Source organism: Odocoileus virginianus, chromosome 31, assembly GCF_023699985.2.
Source record: "Odocoileus virginianus isolate 20LAN1187 ecotype Illinois chromosome 31, Ovbor_1.2, whole genome shotgun sequence".
NCBI lineage: Eukaryota > Metazoa > Chordata > Mammalia > Artiodactyla > Cervidae > Odocoileus > Odocoileus virginianus.
In genome coordinates, this window is record NC_069704.1 from 35,455,824 (window position 1) to 35,461,993 (window position 6,170).

Genomic DNA, 6,170 nt, shown 5'->3' on the forward strand with positions numbered 1-6,170 from the left:
CTGCCTACAATGCAGGAGACCCAGGTTCGATCCCTGGGTCGGGAAGATCCTCTGGAGAAGGAAATGGCAACCCACTCCAGTATTCTGGCCTAGAGAATTCTCTGGACGGAGGAGACTGGTTAGCTACAGTCCATAGGGTCTCAAAAAGTCGGATAGGACCGAGGGACTTCACCTTCACTTTCATTTTCTTTGTGAAACCTGAAAATCCAAATACACATAGACTGAAACTATGGTAATGATCTCAAGATGGCAATCTCAAGATGGCAATCATCTCAAGATCATAAAATGCATGAATATATGGCTTCTTCTGATGACTAACTTTTTAACATCTTATTTTGGAAGTTACAGATTCACAACACATATTTGCAAAGATAGTACACAGAAATCTATTTTTCACTAAATTTCCCCCAATGGCTGCGTCTTACATAATTATAGTCCCATATTAGAATGAGGAAATTTGACACTGGTACAATATATGAGTGCAGTTCTGCATCATTTTATGGTCTGTGTAGATCTGTGTAACTACCAACACAATTAAGATATAGAACTATTCCATCCACAAAGATCTCATGCTCCTCCTTCATAGTTACATCCACCTCGATCCCATTACCCAAACATCTCTAATCCCCCCTCCCTCCCCCCCCCACCCCTCTGCACTCACTGGTCTGTTTTAATCTTTATACTTTTGACATTTTAAGAATGTTAACTAAGTGGAACCATGTAACCTTTGAGATTGACTTTCTCACTCAGTGTAATCGAACTTCATTCAAATTATTACATATATCAATCATTTTTTTAAAAAGATGCTATAATAAAGATAAGGAATACCAGTTAAAACTCAACTGAAAAAAAAACAATAAAGTCTCAACTTTACACTGCTCAAGTTTCCTGTGACATTTAAATATACTTGGGAAAAGTGCTGACATTATTTTAAAAGCATAAAGCAACACTGTATTAAGAAATTTAACTTCCTCTATGATCCAGTATGACTTCAAAGATGTTTACCATCATCTCTAATCCCAAAAGGAGCTTTTTTAGATTTATATTTCTGAACTCTAGCACCATCCCACTCTTCCCATAATGAAAAAGTTGCTATCAAAGGAGTCAATTTGCTAATAAAAAAAGAAAAATCCTTCTGTAATATGACTTGTCACTCTCTAACCCAAGTAGTCCAAGAACAACATCAAAATCCACTTCTTCAGTCAATTTAAGATTTATAAGCAGAAGTCCTAATAATCTCCCTGAAATTTGAAGGAACAAATTACCCTTGTGACCTTTAAACTTGTACAATTTAAAATAAAAAGTTCCTTTTCAAATGTTCCAAAAATTTTATTTATTTATTTATTTACTTTTTTGACTACACCACGCAGCATGTGGGATCTGAGATCCCCAACCTGGGATCGAATCCGCAACCTCCTGCAGAGAAAGTATAGTCTTAACCACTGGACCACTAGGGAAGTCCCGTCCATAGATTTTATTTTCTTAAAGCTCCATTTCTGTACCTTTTTATCCAAAATGATAAAAGATCTTACCAAGAGAATAACACAGGCTTTAGAATCAAGCAGTCTGATAATTCATCTTGATATTACAACTTCCTAGCTGAGGACCCTGAGCAAGTTAAATAAGCTCTGTGACTGTTTCTCTATATACATGAGAGTAATAACAGCACGCCTCACAGGAGAATTGTATGAAATATTCTATATAAAGTACATGGCACATAGTAAGTACTCAATAAATGTCAGCTACTAACATCTACATTACTGTGATAAGGATAGTAGCGTGTATCTGCAATTAGACATTACATTCAGAGTTTTCCATGTTTTATATTACCCTGCCAACAAATTTACAACAGTAATTTACTGTGTTGTAACAAAAACATATTTATATTTGTTATTAAAACAAATCAACTAAAGGTGCTTAAAGTGGATATTCACTTTCTATGTTAAATACATATCCCCAAATCTGAATATTCCAATTCTTTTTTTTTTTCCTGACTATTCCAATTCTTATATAGAGGAAAATTTATGTAAAATCAAACCTTAGCAACCCAAACTAAAATTTTCTCTTCAGTTAAGTATTTATCATCCCATAATTCTCAATTTCTCACTGAATGAAGCTGAAATGAATTAATTCTGTGCTGACAAAACACTTTCAAAGAGGTTCAGCTTAGTCTTATTCAGATATATATGTAGTTGTACATGATGAAACGTCCAAAAGAATTTCAGGAACATGAAAGAATTAAAAACTTTAAATATGACCTTTCAGCAAGATAGGATTTCTGTTGTCTTAAATCCTGAATTTATAACTCTTCCTGTTATTTTTCCAAACTATATTAGCAGAGGTGGGCCAATTTCTTAGATAATCTCCAACAGACAGATTCTTCTGGAACCTTACTTAGCCTAGGAACACTAAGTTTTAAAAATGGAGCAGAATATTTAATCATGACAGACTGTGGTTATGTTGACCAATGCACTAACTGGCCTTAAAACTTTGATTTTAATTACCATTACAATTCTGTCAGTAACACCTACCCCTCACATTGCTGCACAAAGACTTTTCTGAAGATTATTCATAAAAGTTTTAAGGTTATCAATGTCCTAATACTTTTCCTTACTATCTGAAAGGTAGTGACACTTCCTATAGTGCTTTGCCTTTGGTGTGTTTTCAATAATTATTGTTTACTAACACAAATCTCTGAAAAAGAGGAATCAACATGCAGCAAAAAAAAGTACTAAGGAAACAAATCCTTCATTCAAAAAGAAATAATTCTTACTGATCAAATTTAAGACACTGATGCTAGCATTTAAAAAAATTTTATCAGATGATTTCAATGGAAGGCTGTCTCACAGCTAAGTCACAAGTGCCACCTAGTTGATGGCAATTCTAAGACTTTCTGGACTTATTCCAAATTTGAGATGTGAAACTAGAAAAATATTCATCTTGGAATCAACTTAATATGGTAAAAGTATAATCTATGAAATACTGGAATGCTGAATTTGCCAGGGATGCAGGCTGGGGACTAAAATTGCACTCAGTGTCCCAAATCAGTGGACATTAACCATGTTTCCATTTACAATGTTCCCTTAGCTCACCAAGCACTCAAGACAAATTCAGCTTCCAGAAAAGGGTACAGCCAAAAGTCCTAAGGGGTATTCTTACAGTCACTGAGAAAAAAATTTAAACTAAGAAAATTTTAACTGACTGAAAGACTTATCATAAAATTTTTTTTAAAAAGTAGTATTTTTTTACAACATCAAAGGAGTTTAATTGTTTTTAAAGCTGACGATCCAAATCCCTTAAAACAAGGATTCAGTTAACCCTCCTACATACAAACTAGTGTGTTCTGATTGTCTTTTGAAGAAAATTTATAAAGTTCTCAAAAGGATCCCTATGCCAAAAAGACAAAACTATTTAGAAAAATTGTTTCAATTATATATTAAAAATGTCAGAGTCATAAAATAGTTTTTATGGGGCAGGGAGGGGTGACACATGAACAATAGATTCCAGAACAAATGAAAATAATGTATGTCCTTTATCTTAAACAATTACTATTCAAGAGTTTCTTTAATATAAAATGAAGTGTTATATTTGATAAAGAATATCCTATTAAGGAAAACTCTGAAAATATAACAAATACTTCCTAAATTTTATCTGTTGGGAGTTATCCAAAAATGGAACACACCTGTATTTCATTCCCATAGATTACTAAATAAAATCAAAACTACAAAACCTTCAACACTTTAAGCATTCTGTAACACTTAAATGTTATGCATATCATGAAAAAGTCACTCTTTCTGATCTCCAGACTCACTGCTATCTTGTATTTATATAAATAATGCAGGAGTTACAAGGAGGTTCTATACAAAAGCAGCCACACTAAGTTGTGATCATTATCAGGAGTTACCTGAAAAGATAGTTGTTTCTAAAAGAATAGGGGTAAACTTGTTAAAAGTCATTACTACTGCTCACATGATCAACAAGTTCCTCTTCCAGTAACATAATAGAATTCCAACTCGCTCCACATTAGCAAAATTAAGATCAGAAGTGTTCTGGGTATTCTAAATCATCTCCTACTTTGTGTTCTACAATGATTGCCCCCAGAGGAAAAATTTGAAGCAGCAAAGAAATTCACTCTGAATCAATGAGATCAAGAAACTGGACAAAGGACTCCTCTGGAGGTCCAGCGCTTAAAGCTCCTGGCTTCCAAAGCAGGGTTACCAGGGTTTGATCCCTGGTGGGAGAACTAAGACCCTACATGCCATGCAGGGTGGCCAAAAAAATAAAATAAAATTTTTTTAAATTAAAGAAACTGGACAAAAAGATAATGAGGCCAAAGAAGAGTTTCTAACATTCAGAAAATCAGACACAAGAAACTACTCTTGCCCACCATACATCTATATTCCTCTCCATCCCCAACCCAAGCTAAGAATCATACAGATTCAAGATATTTGAAAAATAAGTTGAAAAAACAAATTTGTGAAATACAGGTCTCACAAGTCTCTACTACAACAGATTCCACAGTTAAAACAGACTAGGGTCAACTATTTCATGATGAATAAGATCAGTTAGAAGTCTATTAATATGTAAAAGGTAAAGGAGTTAAATTATGAAAAATTTAAAATGACTGGCGGCCCCCTGCCTTTGGAAACTATAACACATCATAAAGAAAATAGTTTCACTTGAAAATAAATTAAATGTTCAAGAACCACCATTTGATCAAGGAGAACAGTAGTAGAGAAAGATCTGTGCCAACTTTTAACTGCAGCTGTAGCGGACACACTAAAAGCCTTGTTTCACAAAAGCAGTGAAATAAAAAACAATGATTTTAAACCTGTCACCAGTGTTAACTGCTCAGGACCATAAATTTGCCTTTTCCAATGAAGGACTTTGGAATAAAAAGCCATTTAATAGAGAAAAAAAAGCAGAAGAGAACAAAACTGAACAAAATTCTCACATAAGACTAAAACACTAAATCTGTTTAAGAATTTTCATACATTTTTTACATATCACAAAAGTTAAAAAAAAATCTAAAACATACAACAAAACGAGATTCTTTTTAAATAAGACTGAATTTAAAGAGCAGTTAATCTAAATCAGTGCATGCTTCAAGGAATCCTCCTTCCATATTACCTATGCCAAACTGAGAGGGTTCGCCACACTCTGTTCTCAATTACCTGAGCAAAACTATTACCATTTTAAACCCATTATTTCCTTTGTTTGTTGTTGTTTGTTTTTAATGCACTGCGTAGGAATAAGATATTTCTAGCTAGTAACCATTTATCCTGACAAGCGATTGTCCCAAATAATGATACTTTTTGGAAATTAAACTTCATTTCACTAAAGTTAGCCAGTGGATTTTGCAAGTATTTTCCTCTGAAGAGTACAGTGTATGGTTGGTATATACAGTATTCTAAAAACTAAATGCATGCTTTTAACCAGGTATTAAGTGACTATCACAGACATGAATGGTAAACATTCCCCAATCAATTCTTCACATTTTCTACAAAATAGACCCAATTTCAAGCCTGAAACTGAGGTTTCTACCTTTAGAAGAGTAGAAACTAAATTGGGCAGTCCTTAAAAATACACGTAACTACATGACTAAGATACTCATTTAAAACTTATGCCAAGATAGCCCCTCCCTTCAAAACAAACTAAGACTGACTCACAGACCTATTTTACTTAATTTTGGAAATAAAAAAAAATTAACTTAAAAGAATTCCTAAGCACTCATTTCCTCTCTGTCCCCCACCATTTAAAACTTCGGCCTTCAATCTGTGGTTTTCCCCTTAAAAAATGGTTAAATAAAAACAAAAACAAAAGACCCTCAATATCTCCAACTATGTATTTGGGAATTGAAAAAACTACTGGATTCAGGAATGATAAAAACCACTGTTCTAACATCCTGGAAAACAATAGAACGTATATCTACGGTCGCTAAGGAGAGGTCCTACTTTGTGAAACCATCCCACCGCCGATGATACTTATCACCTGTGAAACCACCCCCCTCCCCGTTTGCTAGAGTTAGCCATCTGAGCAAAAGGTTTCAATTTTGTCTCCCTGAAGTCGGAAATTATCAATCTCCCTACATAACATGTTCTGCCCTCAGTGGATATTTCTACACGGGAGGCCGGGGGCCGGGGAAGGCGGGGGTGAGTGCAGTAAAGTTG

General features: G+C 34.3%; 1 protein-coding gene across 1 annotated transcript in view; it reads right to left on the reverse strand.

Moving 5' to 3' along the window:
- Positions 1-6,170, reverse strand: part of UBE2R2 (ubiquitin conjugating enzyme E2 R2) — a 93,643-nt gene that overhangs the window by 86,126 nt on the left and 1,347 nt on the right. The gene's annotated exons all lie outside the window — the stretch shown is intronic.